Source organism: Protopterus annectens, chromosome 3.part1 (assembly GCF_019279795.1).
Source record: "Protopterus annectens isolate FY-2018-M chromosome 3.part1, PAN1.0, whole genome shotgun sequence".
NCBI lineage: Eukaryota > Metazoa > Chordata > Ceratodontiformes > Protopteridae > Protopterus > Protopterus annectens.
This window is the reverse complement of record NC_056732.1, coordinates 764,665,828-764,684,764: the sequence shown is the minus strand read 5'-3', so window position 1 is coordinate 764,684,764 and position 18,937 is coordinate 764,665,828.

Below are 18,937 nucleotides of genomic sequence, written 5' to 3'. Positions count from 1 at the left end.
GTATGTAAAATGTTAATACTGACTGTGGAGCTTTCCTCCTCGGGTCCCCTCTGAAAACGGGCTAAGCGCTCAGCTGGACTAACCTGGTTAACAAATGTAAAATAACATAAATAAATAAATAAATAAAATACTAAAATAAGTCAAGCATTACTTATGTCAATGTGCAAAATGTTGAATAAAATTGATCGACGTTATGCATGCTGTCACACTACTACGTGTGTGCCAACAGTTAATCTTGGCGCATGCAAAAATTAAAAAAATAAAATAAAATATCATTTTTTTGCAAGAAGGTAAGCCACCCTACACCACCACACCCCCAGCTATTTATATATTATAACTCAGAGATTGCATAACCCCAGGAAAAGGACATATTCCCTTACCTGTGGATTGTTGATCTTCAACACCTGTTGACCATCTATTTCAATCAAATTTTATTGATTAAACAGATGTCAACCAAAGTATTGTTAAACAAACTTAGAGGAACTCATACTCAAAAAAAAAAAAAAAAAAATATATATATATATATATATATATATATATATATATATATATATATACCGTAAGGAAGGATGGGTCTTGTGTGTTCCTTCATCAATAACCTTGTCATTTTTATTTTATTATTTTGGCAGTAAATTTAAGTTAGGCATTATTCATGCAAATACTATAGATTTTTTTATAATCTTATTATTTACAATCTAATAAAACAGGTTCTACTTTTCTAGTTTACAGCTGGAAGCAGAATAAGATGAGGAAAGGTCAATATTACATGATGCAAACTTAGCCTGAGAAGTATATATTTATGTGTACATGTTGATTTTATGTGGTCATTCTAAAAGATTATTAGAATACTTGTACTCACAGAAAAAAAGGAAGTTATGTACTCACCATAACGTTCCATCTGTGTTGTCCATTTCCATTCTTCCTCAACTGTTGGCTTCAGATCTGAACCTCAGATCCAACTTGTCTGTTGCTAAAGCTTGTGGTAACCAAAAAGCTCTCAGTCTTCTCCCTTACCCATAATGCACAAACCCCTAACATACCCCCAATCTTGCTTGCTGATTTTACCTTAAGTGATATCTACCAATATGCATATATAAAGATATATAAAAATGTGTAAGTCATACAGTAGGAACTATATCTGAAGCTGAATCATAAAGGACAGTGGTGTCCTTACAATGTCTTGTTCTTCCAGAAGTTTGTTGAAATACAGAATGGGGATTGGTGGGTGGGAAGTTGAAGAAGAATGAAAATGGGCAACACAGATGTAACGTCATGGTGAGTACATAACTTCTTTATCTGATGTTGTCAATTTTCATTCTATCCTCAACTGTTGGGAGAGGCTCCCCAGTTACCTAAAACCCCAGGTGGACTCTAAGGAAGGATATTCTTGGCACAGTTGAGCCAAAAGCTGCTCTACCCCTTGAGACCAAATCTAATTTGTAATGAATGATAAAGGTATGAGGATTTGCCAAGGTTGCAGCTGCAAATACGTTTTCCATGGAAGCTCTAGATAGAAAGACCGAAGAATTTGCCATGGACCTAGTTGAATGGGCTCTTACAGGATTTGCTAAGGTTAGACCAAGTTTGTTATAGATAAAATAAATGCAATCTATCAGCCACCTGGCTAGACTTACTTTTGCCACTGGATTTCCCAATTTCAAATCTGCAAAAGAAACAAACAACTGGTCTGTCTTTCTGATTTTTTTTGTCTTATATAAATAAAAATGTAATTCTCTGTGAGCATCCAGTAAATGCAACATATATTCACCTTTGTTTGTAAATTTAGGAAAGAAAACTGGAAAATGAATGGACTGACATATTAGATTCTGACACCACCTTGGGAAGGAAAGACAAATTGGTTCATAATCTAACTCTATCCCTACAAAAATCAAGTAGGGAGGTTTCGATGACAAGACTTGAAGTTCTGAAATTTTTCTATCTGAGGTAATGTCCACTAGAAATTCAGTTTTCCAAGTCAGCAATTTAAGGTCACATTTTGGTGATAGCTCAAAGGGGTAATGAATTAAGGCTTGTATTACCAAGTTCAAATCCAATGGTGCAGTTGGGTCTTTATACAGGGGTGTCAATAGAAGAGTGCCTCTCAAGAACACATTCCAAAGTTTAGAATTGCTACAGAAGAATTTTCAAATCCAATATGAAAATTAGATATTGCTGCTAATTGAACCTTAATGGTAGAGGAGCTCACCCCCTCATTAAAGTTCAAAGCTAAAAATTCACGTATGTTATGTACTGGAGCTCAAAAGCAGTCAATATGTTTTTGATGTGCCCAGTTAACAAACCTTTTTACCATTTAGTTGTATAAAGCTTTTTTGTTGAAGGTTTATGGGAAGATAAAAATATATAACGAACAGGTGAAGAGAGCATCAGTTGTCTGGCTAGTAACGGAATTAGAGAAACCACACTGTTGGCTTGAGGTTTGATATATCCAGATGAACCATGTCTGACAGATGTGATAGGAGATCTGGAACTGGATCCAGTATCCAAGGTTTGCAAAGAAGATGAGGCCACAGGAAGGGGAACCAAATCTGATGAGGCCAGTAAGGTGCAATGAGGATGACTTTGCCCTTCAACCTGGCATCTTTCTGCAGGAATTTCAGAATCAGAGGAATTGGTGGGTAAGCATAAAGCAGATTGGGAGGCCAATTGTGAAATAGACCATCCCTGGGTGTCTCCTGCTGAGGAGGGATTAGGGCAAAGAAGCTGCTGCATTTGTTGTTGAGAGAAAAGCAAAAATATCACAGCAAGGCTGGCCCCATCAGCAGAAAATCATTTCTGGCATTTTCCTTTTAAGAGATCACTCATGCAGTAGAAGAATGGGCCTGCTCAATTTGTCTCTTGTCATGTTGTATTTTCCTGGAATATGCATTGGTATGAGAAAGTGGTTGGATGAGATCACCTGTTGCCACAATCTGAATGCTTATTGACACAAGGGGTATAATCTGGTCCTTTCTTGTTTGTCAATGTACCAAACTACTGTCATATTGTCCATTTGAATTGCAATTGTCCATGAAGGGAGAGCATCCTGGAAGGCCTGCAATGCAAAAAGCACTACTCTCATCTCCAAGATATTGATATGTTTTGTGGACCAAGTGCCTTGGACTGTTCTCTCCAGAAAGTGTCCCCCACCCAATCTGGAAAGCGCCAGTGGTCAATATGGCCATGGGCTGAGGGAGAATGAAAGGAGGGTGTTGCAGAACTTGATCCAAATGGATCCACCACCAGAGTTATCTCTTGAATGCTTGAGTGATCCTTATTTGTGTTGACATGTTCTGGTAAAGAATGGACCATTGTGTTGCTAGCATCCACTGAGGAATTATCATAGGAAACCTTGCTAGAGGAACTAAGATTATGGCAGCTGACACTGATGCCAAGGCCTGAAGGATCAACTGGGCTGAAACAATGGTACTGTGAATTATTCTCCTGACTTGGAATCTTATAGTCTGTACTTTTGAGAGAGGAAGATAAGCTGTCACTGATGTCATGTTGAAAACTGCTCCTATAAATTCCAAAATTTGAGTTGGTTGCAAGTGAGACTTGTGATCATTTATGGTTATCCCCAGATGAAAACAAATCTGCAGAACCTGATCCATTGTCCTGATTAGCCAATGCCTGGTTGGGGTGGTGATAAGCCATTTGTCTAGATATGGAAACATGTGTAATCCCTGCAGTCTCAAGTGAGTTGTCACCAATGTCATGTATTTGGTAAACACCCTGGGGGCTGTGGAAGGCCAAAAAGCAGTGCTGTGAACTGGTAGTAACTGGCTTCCAGATGGAAGCATAAATAGTTTCTGGATTGTCCATTCATCTTTATGTGATACCACGCATCCTGAAGGTCTATTAAGCACATCCAGTCATCCTTGCCCAACAAGGAGAGAATGGACTGAATAGTGACCATCTGAAACTTTGTATGTCGAACTGACTCAAGCTGCTGAGATCCAAAATTGGTCTCCAGTCCCCTGTTTCCTTTGTTACTAAATAGAATCTTGAGTAAGTTCTAGATTCTATCTGGTCTGGTGGAACCTCCTGCATGACTATTTTTTTCTAACGGCTTTTGTGTTTCTAATGCTGCTTCTTTCCTCTGACTGGTTGGAACATCAGGTGTTTTGGGTACAGTTGGAGGTAGAATGGAAAAAGGAATCGTATAACTCTGGAAATAATCGTCTGCACCGAAGTATCTTTTGTTATGTCTAGCCAGGCTCTCTGGTGCAAAGAGAGTTGACCCCAATTGCCTCCACAGGGGGACAACTGGGCCTCCTTTCAGGAGTGCTGGCAGGGTATGGCAGAGCAAGAATTCTGGGACCCATGGTTTTGTGGGCCTCCACAGCCATGGGGACATCATTGTCAATTAGAGTTCCTCCCTCTGCCCCAGGGGAACTTTCTCCTTGTGTGTCCTGGAAAGGACCTTGGAACTTCTTGAATCACATCTTCTGACTACCTCATTGATTGCTAGAAAAGGATCTTTGAGGGGTCGAAAAATGCACGCCCAATGCAAAAAGTGTCTTTCCATCCTTCTTACACCTGGATAATATGCCCTTCACATTGGGGTCAAAGAACTGACATCAAAAATGATGAATGAGGACTTGAAGGGCTCCAAAAATGACATAAGTGCATCCAAGCATGCCTCTTATTGGATATTCCCGAACCCACTGCCCTTGAGGCAACTTCGGCTGCATGAGAAATAAGCCTTATGGATGAATTCAAGATAGATTGGAGGTTAGCCAACTGAGAGGCCACAGATGATTGGGCCTCAGATGAAATGGTCTCTAAAAGGGATTTTGAAAGTTCTTTGATCAAGTCCCTTTGCAACCTGGTAAACTGTACCAAAAAGTTCAGCAACCTAAGATCAAAGGCTGCTGAAGCATAAACATGCTTTCCAAATCTGTCCATCACCCTAGACTCCCTGTTAGGGGGATGAGCAGAGGAACTTTGTTCGCAAGTTCCTTCTTGGCAGCACCCACCATGACCATGGCATTCATGGGGTGCCCCATTACTCCAAAAGTCCTTCTCCAAAGGTGGAGCCAGAAATCTTTTCTGGCTTCTTAGATATTGGATTAGCTGAGAAAGGCTCCTTCCACGCCCAACGATAGACTAAATCAATGAGATTGTCAGTGGGTGGAGTAACCCAGGAGCAGATGGGCCAGTTCCAAAGGTCTCTAGAAATACTGACTCCTCTGGTGAAGGATTGCTGGGGTCCAACCACATCTCTGTTTCAGGATATCAAAGATGTCTCCAAATGAGACGTCTTCTGGAGGTGATCATGGGGACCCATTATCGTCATTGAAATCAGTATCCTCAGTGACTGACTCTTGTAGAGAGTCCAGGTGCCTCCTCTTGCATTTTCTTTTCTTAGAGACTACCTCAGTGGGTTGTCCTGTGAAATGCCAGAAGAGACTATGATACCCTGATGGTTGGTCTGGGGGTGTCCAGCTGGCTGTCCCTATGGTTTTGAATGGTGAGGCTCCAAGTGCAGAGACATCTGGGTGATGGATTGAAGATCCAAGGGGGTTTTGATCCAGAAGCCCTGTCAGGGTAGAAAATACCCTCTTCATGACCTCAAAGGCAGACCATCCCATAGAGAGAGAGAGGGAGAGAGAGAGAGAGAGAAAGACCTTGGTACTAAGAAGGCAGACATCTGGACCACTGTCTCTTCCCACCCCAAAAGCAATTCCCCAAATCAGAATTCAGTGCTGAGCTCTCCAGTGCTAAAGCACCAAGGTTCAGAGATGGCTCCAATACATTCAGAATCAACTCCAGCACCTCAAATCCTCTGGATCTGAAGATGTTGGAGCCAGAGCACTCAGAATTAGCCTCAGATCTGAAGATAATGTTATCTTTGGATCCAAGCCAGATGGACCAAGAAGGCTCAGATCCAGTGACTCTGAACCTAACAAAGGGATTAGAGAAGGTGTGAGGTAATGGCATAGTCAATTGATGGGCCTCCTGACTTGAAGTGCAAGGAGCCAGTAAAACATCCATCTGGAACTGCACTGAGGGAAACTTCCTCATCATTCTGTCCACATCTTCCTCAGTCAAACTCCTGGATGAATGGGACAAGGCCAGGGAAGATGACCTTGAAAGACCCTTTCCATAAACAGGGAAGGGGCACAGGATCAAAAGAGGGAAAATATTGGGTTCTTGGCAGAATAATAGGACCTGAAACAGTCAGTTCCAAAGGTTTCTTAGCCAGATCCGAGGAGGATGAAGGTTCCATTAATCTCTTTTTCTTTGGATCTGAAGGGGTGGAGGTTTGAGACCTTCTCGGATTTGATTTTGATCTCTTCCTAGAAGGCTCCAAAGATGAGGTCCAGGAACTGGAAGGTATGAGAGACAGAAATGTGGACTCATTAGACTTTATTTTAGGGGACTGAGCACTACTGAGTGATAGCTTCACCAAGGATGATGACAACAAACCTTTAAGAATAAGGTTATTTTTCTATCCACAAGTGCTCTAGGATTGAAGTTATGGCACAGAGAACAATCCTCCTGCAGGTGTTATGGACCTATGCAAGAAACACAAAGTGTATGGGTGTCTGAAAGAGGCAATTTGTACCCACATTTCAGAAATTCTTTAAAGCCAGAAGGACCCTTCTCAGCCATGACAGTGTCAATAACAAAAAACAACAGAAGTAAAAGGAACTTTTTTTTTTTTTTAGATAGAAGAAAAGAAGATTGAAAGATAATGGCAACAATGGTAATTATAATTACACAAGTGTGTAAAAATAGAGAAAAAGGGAAAAAAATGCCAACAATGGTAAAGCAGAGCTACACTAATGTACAAGGGTAAATGAATAAAGAATGCAAGAGAGATATATGATTTTTATAAGAAAACTAATAATAATTTTCCTTCCAAATCTGCTGTTCATTATGAAAATGAATGCAGGAAAATATTCATCTTTATATCCACACACACAGGTTCATAGATTAGTACTAGGCTTAACTGCCCTTGTGGTCCATATTAAGACTAGCCAATTACCCCATGTGAGAATCAAACCCTGTATCTTATGTCTGTAAGGTAAATACATTAACCATGATGCCAACCTCCCACTTAGTAAGCATGCCAAAGCTGAATTTCCAACCATGTTAAACATTTCTCAGATTTCTTCAAAATGATATCTAAATTCTGTCTATTCATCACATTTGGGTCACCTGAGTGGATTAAACCTAGATATTTTTAAAAAGTTAATGTAATTTTTCTGAATAGAGTCAAAGTACTTGTGAGAATTTGATTCATGATTTCCCTTAGAGATTAAATAATATCATGAACTTTTAGAAATAGAAATGATAGTGGTTTTGCCAAAGTTTACTTTATAGTTAAAACCCAGATGATACTATTTCTTAAAGTAAAACAATGACAATAAGAAATGGGTCATTTAAGTAGATTAATAAATTCTCGTCAAATGCCATCAAGCAGATCTCAGGTTTACCCAAGTAAATACCTTTAATATGGGTCGATTACAAGTGCGTCTGTCTTAGAAGTTCATGACACACTTGTTTGTTGACACTTGATCAAAAATAAAGTGCTGTGGCTCCCACAAGCCTGATCTCCTGTAATACTAAACTCTCTCAACACCTGACCCTGTAAAACTGTGTATCTCTACAATAGCCCTAAAGCTAACCCTAAAAATCCCAACCATTTCCTAACCCAAGTCCTTGCTCTCCTATCCTAAAACTCCAACTCTATCCCTAAACCTAAATTATCCATTCATTGCCTAGCCCTAAAACTTCTGTACTGCTCCTTAAACCTAAGACTCCTTTCCTGAACCCTAACCCTAAATCGCTCATTCTTAAATAATGTATTCAGGCAACGTGCAGCAGCTGCTTGTTCAAGTCCCTGGCTTTGAGACTGTGGCCTTTGTGTGCTGAGAATCTGACAACTTTATTAAAACATTTAATACAGGCATTGTGAGTGAAAGTACTAAATAATTCAACATCCCTGTCTAGTTTCTGTCAGCACTCTATCATGTTAGAGAAGATTCTGTTCAAAGTTTTATTTTTCTCAGAATGACAAAAGAAAACAAAGCTTCAAAAAGCTTTTGATACTGTGAGTTAGGAGACTATGTTTAACAGACTGTGACATTATTTAGGAAAAGGGAGGTGACTGCATGAAGTTTATGAACTGCAACAATATCCATAGGTGTGGTTTCTAGTAAATAGAATAGATTAGGGGAGCTTAGCTCTGGGCAGACTATGAGCTGTTGTGTCACTTATTGCCATGGTTGTTCTTTCTTGATATTGAAGAGGCTTAGAGAGACATTAGAGAGGAAGGAAATATGACTAAGACTGGAATATATGTACTTGCAGTTGACTATATGGTTTTGGTGGACAACACCGAGGTACTGTTTCCAGAAATTAGGGACTTTGAAAAGGGATCCAGATTATGTTTTCATCCACTTAAGCCAATTATATTAAAATAAAGGGGATACAGGAGGTAAGATTGCCATGGGCAATAGGACTGGGATTATTTGGATCTGAGTTTTCTTTTTTTATCTTTTTTTTTTCTGACAGTGCAGGAGATCAGGGAGGGGAATTGGCCAAAAAGGATTCACACACTGAGGGGCAGAGTAAAAAAAAAATGAGATATTTTGCTATGCCACTAGTTGTTTATGTATGAGGGCATATTACTTTGAGCCCAGAGGTTAAAATGGTGGAGGAAATTCAAAACTTGTAGGACAGGTTTCTATAAAAGTGAGTTAAGTACAGGACTGAGAAGGAGTGGATGAAGGAAGAAAGAAGTAGATGGTAGTAAATTCTGGACCTAAGGAGATATATTAAAATGTTAAATATAGTACAAAGATTTAGGGGAATGAACAAACTACGTCAGGTGAGATAGAGAGGAAGTAATGTGATGTCAGGGGCACTTCCTGTCATCTAAAGATGAATAATGATATGATGATTAGGAAGTAAATGTGGAAGGCAACAAATGGCATTGATGAGGGAGATTTAATTTTTAACTTGTATTTGGAGAAGTGGAATACCAAAACAGATTCAAAGAGCTTTACAGAGATGAAATGGGAAAGGGCCTAATCATTTAAAATAGATGGATAAATATTAAAAAAATAATCATAAAAAGGAAATGAAGGCTTGTACAAAAAACAGTGCCATGCTGCTTCAAAATGCCTGAGATTTACTAGTTTACTGAGTACTTGCAATCAGTAATATATATTATAGGGTGGAGGGAGTACGCACAATCAATGCAAATCCATGTATTAGGAACGGCACAACTCTGGAATTCTGAGAAAAGGTTTGCATAGAAGTTTAGTGCCATGATGTAACAGGCAGCAGCAGTTGTGATACTGAGCTGCAGTGAAGGGGATGCACTACAGGCACTGTGAGCAAGCCAGCAATGCTCAGCACAGTAAAGTGACACAATTCATTCTATACGTAGTGAGGAAAGAGGGAGATAACAATGGTAAAAGCATGGGAGTAGCAGGCAGAAGTGATAACAGTTGGTACATTCATAGTCTTTTCCATAAATACTATAATATGGCATAATGCACACAAACCCCAAATTACATTTTTTGTAAACGTTCACAAATTTTCATATCTTGAAAACTGCACAACTTAGACATATATTGTTAGAACAATTTTGTTCACCATACATAAGGTTTCTCATGACAACAAAAATTTCTCTGTAAGTACATGTTTACTGAGATATTTACAAAAAATATGAAAATATTTGTTTAATTGTATCATTGGCAATACAAATAATACTGGATATCTCTCAAGATGTGCAACTTACAGTGCAAATATTAAAGACAATGGGCCAGATTCAGGAAGCCTCCGTGTAAGAGTTATAACTCTTACACGGAGGCTGCAGTTAAACTGTGTGATGTCAGCATGTCATGCATATGCATGAGGTGCATGAGGCATGCTGAATCACACTAGTAACTCTTACACGGTCCGTGTAAGAGAGTAGAAGCGTGTCTGTAGGCTAAGCTCTGCAAGTGGACACGCCCCCGGAAGACTAGAATGGCTGAAAGTAAACAGCCACGAGAAAGGCCATGAAAATGTGAATAAACACACTATACAACACATGCCCCGACTGGCCATCAGTGTATAAAGTGAAGAGATGACATAAAAGTGAATTAAAACCTTTTTTTTTTGTTAAACCCCGTAAATGTTTGCTACTGTGTGCGCGGGTGTGCTACTAGCGCAATCACAGTTAGCAGTCAGTGGAAAAGGATATAAGAACTAAATATGCAAAGTAAGCCAAGAAATAATAGCTTAGCGGTAGAGTAGCCGCCCTAAGAGTAGGCAGGCAGGGTTCGAGCCCCTACAACAACCTTTTTTTTTTGTAAATAAGCACTAAAAGCCCCTGACAGTATTGTACAAATGTAAATGTATTCCCTTTTGTAAAATGGAATGAAATAGAGCATTTTGAATAACATAAGAATACAAATAGTCAGAAATGTACTGATAGCTAAGCTGCCGTGAGACAGAGTGCCCGTAGCTGAGTAGTGTTTAAAAAGCTGCAAACTGCGTGCCCGTTGCCAAGCAGCGGGTAAACAGGCTGAAACTGTGTGCAATTAGCTGAACATGTGTGTCGCTAGCCAATTAAGATATATCCCAGCACACACCGTTTGCGCGCCGCTCCCACAGGCTAACCGCCAGTGCGCATGCGTGAGCTCCGCGCAAACGAGCGCAGACCTGGTTTAAAGTGCTTAAAAGTGCCTTTATGGCACTTTGATTGACAGGTCCTGTACTCAGTTTGAAAGTTTGCTAAGAAAAATAAATTCCCACTGTCAGTCTCAAACCCAGGACCTTGGTAACATTAGTCCGTATGACCTACCACTAAGCCATGCCTGCTTTACAAGAACACACTGCTAAAATAAATATAACATGTAATAGTAGGAATCAGTATAAAGGTAATATAGGAGATGTACTATCCAAAGCATGTTTGGTAGAGTTTTAATGGCCAAATTACTGGATTCCCATACTAGTTCAGTGTGAGCAGAAACAGCACTGCTACCTGTTAGCTTGTACATAATAATGTAAGGTAATGTACATATGTGAAGGTATGTATATCTACACATACATATATATAAATATATATTAATACATATGAAATATAATCGTAGGTCTCAGTAGCCATACACACTCACTACAGGAAACAGTGAAGATATATGCAGCAACCAGAATCTGCAACACAGCCTGGCTCCTGTGAGACCTACTAAGCCCTTTAACTGCTTAAAGGTGCCTCTAGCACTGTGATTGATAGGCCCTATACTCAACTCAAAAGCAGAATATGAGCATACTAGTAGGCCCTACCACAAGACCATTGTAACACTAGTCTGTATGACCTACCACTAAGCCATGACTCTCATACAGGAATATAGTGCTAAATAAGTGGAACATGTAATAGTAGGAATGAAGATAAAGGCAATATAGTATGTCTACTACCCAAAGCATGTCAGGCAGACTTTTATAGTCCCAATTACTGGATTCCCATACTAGAGTAGTGTTAATGGAAACAGCCCTGCTAATTGTTAGCTTGTACCCAATAATGTCAGCTAATGTACATATATGAAAGTATGTATATGTACACAGATATATATATATATATTCATATAGCAATACATATGACATATAGTTGTAGGTGTCAGTATGCATACACACTCACTACAGGGAACAGGCAAGATAAATGCAGCAACCTGAATCTACAACACAGCATGAAGCATGGGAGATGTACTAACCTTCACACTCACAGAACACTGTCAACAGCATACCAGCATGGTCCACGCCCTACAATCTGAAAGGGCAACGCCTATCTCACATACCCTTTTATAGCAGTGTCCTGAAATCACAGTGAGACATGCAATTAGTACACACCCAGCTGCTTGCAATTAGCAAATGCTGCCTTACAATTGGTGCAGAGGCCATCACATGGATCTATGCAGATACCTACAAAAGTATTCAGTACCCACACTCCACTCATGCAATACAGTCATTGCACTAACCGAATGAGAAAGAGAGAGAGAGAGACAGACAGAGAGAGAAAACAAAATATACTGACAGCCAGCAGCAAAACAGCAGCAGCAGCAACAGCAGCAAAATACAAGCAGCACGACTGACTCACCAAAAGCTGCCACAAACACAGGTAATGCAAAGTAGCAGGTTAATCCTGTGTATACTGTGACACCTCCAAATGTATCATAGTTCACTATCAATAGGTATGTCCATGAGATAGGTTGTGTGTAGATAGTCATGAAATATAAACATATGTAATATTGTTGTACATGTGGGCCATAACTAACACTTCCATAGCTTAGAACACAAGGCCAGTTGTGCATATGATGCAGTAGTTCCCAGGGTCAGTAGAGGTTCCTCCTCATTGGTGTGGGACCACTGTGTATGTATGGCACTGTTCAGGTACATATCCTGTAGTATGGCCATGGATTAATATCAGTCTGTCATGTGGTGCTATGTCCTCCAGGGGTGAATGTAGCACACATCCAGGGATACCATTCCGTAACAGTGATGATATGTGTTCTGCAATGATGAGGGTGGCTCTCACCTGGACATGTGAGAGGATAGGGAGGTTACAGTCATCTGGGATAACTAATAACACGTGTGTAGGACAATGGGGGGGGGTACCTGCACCTAAACTGTCTGCAAAATTGTTGGCAATATCTGTGCATTTGGTGAATGTGAAGCATCTTAACACTGCAGACAACAGATGCCTTCCGTCATGTGAATCTGCCCTGTGCTGCAGTAGCCTCCTACTATTGTTATACAATATGCCTGTATCTGTAGTCCACTGGACAGGATTAATAAGTGGTGTGCAGTTGTTCTGGGTTAGATAACTGTGTGCACAGTACATGCAGTATGTGGGATGTCTGTGGTAAGCATATGCAAATGTGCTGGCGGTGTGTGTTGTGGCTTCCACTGGCCCAGTGGGCTGCATGGATAGCATCACTGTCATAACTACTGAATAACTGTGTAATTACATGCATACATAGCAAGGTAGTGTATTGTGCTTGTGGTGTTGTTCAGATATGTATATCCAGGCTGAGTAATTTGTGTCCACATCACAGGGTTGGATGGCAGCACACATCCAGTATGTATGGATGAACACCCAGAATGTGTCACACGTGTCACCTGTGCAGTCGTATCTGGCCATTACCTGTGCATCCCCCACAACACACACACATGCAACATATGGCAGAAGTACTATAGCAGTACACACATGTTCATAGGTTCATACTAGGCTATCTGCCCGAGGGCATTTACAAGACTAGCCCATAGTTTTGTGGCTTACGCCACCCCTTTAGTATGGGGAACCATACCCATTATTTTGCTGTGCCTCTGTCGAGCAGTGACACTGAGGTAATCCCTGGGGTATATCTGCGATCTCCCATCCATTGGTCAAGATTTCTCTTGAACAAGGCCATCGAGGTGCTCTGCCTCACATATACCGTGATTTTGTTCCACAGCATAGGAGTCTTTGGTTGATGAATCTATCCCTCCAGCATGTCCTATTAATAGCCGTGTCGAGGTTTAAGTCTCCTGGCCTTGTGGCTCTGATGGATCTAGATTTTTTTAGGTGAAGCATATTCATCAAATCTGGGTCTGACATGGCCTTGTATGTTGGGCAAAGGTCACCTCTGAGCAAGCGGTAGGCGACTGAATACAACATACATGGACATGCTGGAGGGGCAAATTCCTAACTGAGAGGCTCCCTTTACTCTGTAATGAGCTCGAACAGTTGAGAATGAACAGTTCATAGGTTCATACTAGGCTATTTGCCCTAGGGCATTGGTAAGCCTAGTAGAATGTGTTTGTCTTTTGCCACCCAATCACAAGTTATGCTGCTATGCCCTTGTCCGACTTTAGTATACTATGCCTCTGTCTAACAGTGACATAGAAGTGATACCTGGGGTACAACTATGATCTCCATCCACTCATCCAGATTCCTATGGAAGAGAGTCAATGAGGGACTCTGCCTAACCAGTAGTGTGAGCTCATTACAGAGTGAAGGGAGCCTCTCGGTTAGGAATATGCCCCTCCAGCATGTCCATGTATGTCAGTGCTGAGGTCCAGCTCTCCTGAGCATGTGGCTGTATGGGACTCTGATTGCCTGAGGTACATCACGTTCATTACTGCTAGGTAGGACATGGCTGTATATGGCATGCACAGATTGCCCCTGAACAGGCAGTATGCCACTGAGTCCAGCTGGATTCACTTTACCTGGGCAGCATATGACATCTGTGTGAGCCATTGCATCCCCTTGATGATGTACTGTTGTCCTGTACCAGTTGCTGTAGGTGTCTGGTTAGGTACATCCCAAAAGGTGCATTGTATGCAATTATAGGCCTGATGATGGATGAGTACAGAGGCACAATGACCTCCCCTGCCATACATGTGAATCAGTCATGATTAGCTGGGCTATATAACATGTCTGTCAATCCACGTTGCCCATGTGGTAGACAAATGACAGACTGCTACCATGTTTCTTCCCCAGGTCCCCAACTTCGTCTACTGTACTCAATGGCCTAACACCTATGTTGTACTGTGCCACCAATGTGGAGGCGTGGGAATCTGCATTGAATACTGATACTCCCCGTCCCTTGTTCAAGTGTTGTGGCCGACAAGAATGGTAACAGCTATAACGTGGTAGTACTGGTGTGCTCCTGTGAAACCTGAAACAGGTTCATGTTACTGCACAGATATCGATGTCCAGAATGCTAGGTAGGGTTTTGGGTGCGTGCATCCTTGGGTCTAGACGTCCAGTGTTGAGTAGCATCACTCTTACTTCCTCATCCTTTGTGATACAAATGGATGTGGGTTTGCCTTATGAGCCTTGCCTAATACAGGCACAATGGGTGTAGCAGGAGGCTCCGCCAAATGTCAATAGGACTGTGGTGACAGGTGCAAGCTGTCCCTAGCAAAGCATACCACCCCAAGATGGCAGGGATTGGCACACCTGTGAATGACACCAGTATGTCAGTCAATTGTTGGAAGGGATAATTGTGCCTTGATATTGTGGCATTGTTCTAGGTGAGGGTAGGATGCTACTCAAGGTCAGGGTCAAACTGTCCCGGGCTACGTGCTCAGAGAGCTCTGTAATGTCTCATGTCATGTAGTCCAGGGAGGAATGTGTCAGGCCATTCACAGCAGCATGGACATTGACTGAGTCATACCTGTACCTGCCTTGGGGTTACCTGACTGTTTGTGTTATGTGGCAGGTCATAGTGCCTGACAGGCTGCACACCGTGACCCTCACCTCGTTAAGCCTGGTGAACGTGATGTGAGTGTGCCTGATCATAGAGGCACCTAGTACAGGTGTATGAGGTGTGTTGTTAACTGTTAATGGCTGTGAGTGTTCAGCACATTGGCTTTGTGTGATATGTGTTGCACATGTTCGTTCATGTGGTAGTGGTTGCCTGGATGTCTGCATAGGAGGTCTCTGCTGCATAGGCAGAGCTGTGGTCTGAGCCTACAAGTATGATCATGTGTGATCATGTGTTAGGTCCGCTGTTGTGTTAGGTCTACGTGAGACTGGAAGTGTAGTGAGTGATCCCCTTTGCCACGTGACTGGTTATGGCGGTATTGAGTAGACAGAGCCTAGCCTCCAGTCTGGTATATGGTTGCATCACTCACATGAGTTTGAATTTGTCGTTAGGAGGAGGGGGTTGTCTGTGTACATGCATCTGTTCTAACATTGTCCCTGGAGTACCACACTCACCAGCTGGACTGAGGAGGGAACTGACAACTGACCTCTGGACATGCTAGAATACTATTGTGAACTCTGTAATCACTAATGATTGAAAACAAGGTCCAGTGGGGAGTGAGGGTGTACTGACATTACCTACAACTGCTGACTGATATAAAAGCGTCAGTGAGCAAATGCCAGGTAACCTAAGTGCAATGTGTCACAATGAAGTAAATGCAACAATGACAAGCAGTCACTTGCTGTCATGTGTAACATGGAAGTACGTACAGTAAACAATGCAGATAACAGTAGTGAGTCACAGATGTGTTTCAAAGATGTGTACTATGTGGAAGTAGCATACCAGTGAAATAACAAGCTAACAGATAACAAGCATATAAACAAAGGTAGATGCAGGAGGCCTGGATGTAGTGTTTGCTACAACAAACAAGGTGTAGCAATGTCAGTAAGATACAGCTCAGATATGCATGCACTATAAACCTGATACCAGATGTCCCCAGCTATGAATGGCAGAGTACAGCCTATTGTCACACATGAGTGCAGACCACAAACCTCGTTAATGTTAAATAACTGGCCTAAAGGACAACTGCCCATACCAGAAGTAATACACTTGTACACTGGGCCCACAATCAGCAGTTCCCAACTTCAATGGATGAAAGATATGTGTCCTGCCACCACAGTGCTTGCCACCAACCTCCCTAATGTAAAACAACTGGTCTGAAGGCCAAGTACTTAGTACAAATGACATAGAATGATAGCTACACTGTAATCAGGTTTTAACCAATCAGTAATAAGTAGAAGTTAACACTCCCTGTATAGAATGTGTACCATGTATTGTTGAGATACTATGCTGATAACCTGTTTGTGTACCTTTCCAGATAGACATGGCACCTAAGAGAAATCCTGCGTATTCTGCTGCAGAGGATGACGTGATCCACCAGAGCCTGGTGCGTGACTATGCCATCCTGTTCTCACGCACCACCCAGAACCAGCAGGAGAGGTCTGCACTGTGGCAAAGCCTTGTTAGCAGGATAAATGATGTTGGCATGCATGATAGGACATATGAGCAGGTGAGACATCACTGCAGTGATTTGATAAGAAATGTCCGCCAGCGTGCTGCAGATATCCGCAGGCAACAGGCTGCCACAGGTGGCGGGGTGGCCACACATCCCCTCACCAGACAGGAGGGGCTACTGCTAAGTGTTGTGGATCCAGCCCCAGAACAACATCAACCATCATGCATCATGATGGAGGTTGGATCCACACATCAGCAAGACAGCGAGCGTGCAGGTAAGATGCCATATTCATTTATTGTTATTACTTTTACATTTGTTGACCCATATAGTCTAGCTGGATATGAGTTCATTTTCAGTAGAGGCATGTGGAGAAAAGCTCCACACATAACGTAATAAAGGCAGACAGACAAGTTGTCAATACAGACAGCCAACATAATAGAATTGTACACCAGCCTGTTAATTAAATAAACATACATGTAAGGAAGTCAAACAGTTTATAGTCATACACAATGTACCGTTGGTTTCAAAGCAATCCTACCTAAAGCATAATGGTTATGCAATAAGGCAAAAGCCATATACATAATAGTTAGGGCTCAGAAGGGTAGAGAAGTAGAAGGAGTATGACAGATACAATGATATGGAAGAGGCAGGAGTCAAGAAGGGAAGTGAGGAAAAGAAGGAAGACAGTCAAGAGGAGGTGGGAGGGATGGGAGAAGTAGGTCAGAGCATAGAAGGACATCAAGGTGAAAGAAACAGGGTAGAAGCTAGTTTCTATGCACAATGAGGGGTTAAAGGTGAAGAGAGCATAGGGAGAGGGACATTAGCCTGGACTCCAAGAAGAACAAAGCCAGTGGTTTTGGAAGTACAATTTGAGTTGACGTTTGAAGAGAGGTAAGGGTGAGATTAGAGTTAACTCCTGGTATGTACATATGACTGTTCTGTACGCTGTTACTTCATGCATGCATAAGGTGTGCATGTGGTATGTATCTGTCATCATGATATATATACAGACATGATGTGCAGCTGATGTGTATAAGGGAACTAGTGTACTACTGTACTGTATCATGTGCAAAACAAATGGCACACATGTGCCCACTGACATTACTCTCTTCACACTTCCAGGTCCCTCCCATGTATCACCGAGGCAGGCCATACATGCTGGTGAGTCTTTTTAACAGTATCTGTAAAACAATTTATAAAACTAGGAAGAGTAGTGTAACTCTGTAGTAGACATGCTGGTGACTGTGTCCACAATAACTGTAATTGACAGGTAGTAAATTGAGTAGTGTAACACGGTATTGATGTGTGTGTTTACTGTGGGGTGTGCATGTGTGCAAGTGTGCCTGTGCTCAAGTGTGCATGTGTGTTAGTGTCCATGAGTGCATGTGTCCATTTCTGAATGTGTGCATTAGTATTGAAGTTCATCTCTTTCAAATATGTATTGAGACTGTAATCTGTGTTCCATGTTTTCCTCCCGTAGGTTCTGGTGCTGCTCTGGTGACCTGCAGCAGGGAACCTGAATCTTGTGCCCCAGGTACTGATGATGATGAAATGTCTGTAATGGTGCAGGAAGGTGTGTCTGGGTCCGCCATTGGTCAGCCAATTGACAGTACACAGCTTTCAACCCGTCAATGCGCACAGTCATCCTGCCGTTACATCCTTTATCACCATTGTCCCTAGGTGATGGACAGTCAGCAGTGGGCATAGATCAGGGTAATGTGGTACCTGTGGCACATGCATCCTCACATGGCAGCCATGTGCAGAGGCCTCGAATGGTACCACGCAGACAGTCGCCCATGGGTTCTCGGGGGGGCATCCGTGGCCGTACTGCCTCTGGCCGACGTGCCCAGGGAGGTATGTCAACCTCCACTATGTTTAGAACTGTCATGCAGGCACAGGCACGTATGGAAAGGTACACCAGACAGGGTCTGAGGGAGCTGAGAGCATGTCGCATAGCCATGACAGACGGCATGCATGATGTTGCGAATGCTATCCGTAACTTCACAGATGTCGTTGACAGACGTTGTGGGGGCATACAACAGCTGCTCCACAACCAGATGTCCATGGGCCAGGGCGATGGTGTGCGTTTGCGGCGTCGACGTGGCCGTATGCCAGCAAGAGCACCAGCTGGCAGTGGCCGCGGACGACAACGGGCCCACTCGCGCGCCTCAAGTGCCAGCACCAGCCCCAGCAATGCTGGGTCTGTGCTGTCATCCAGACGCCCCAGGAG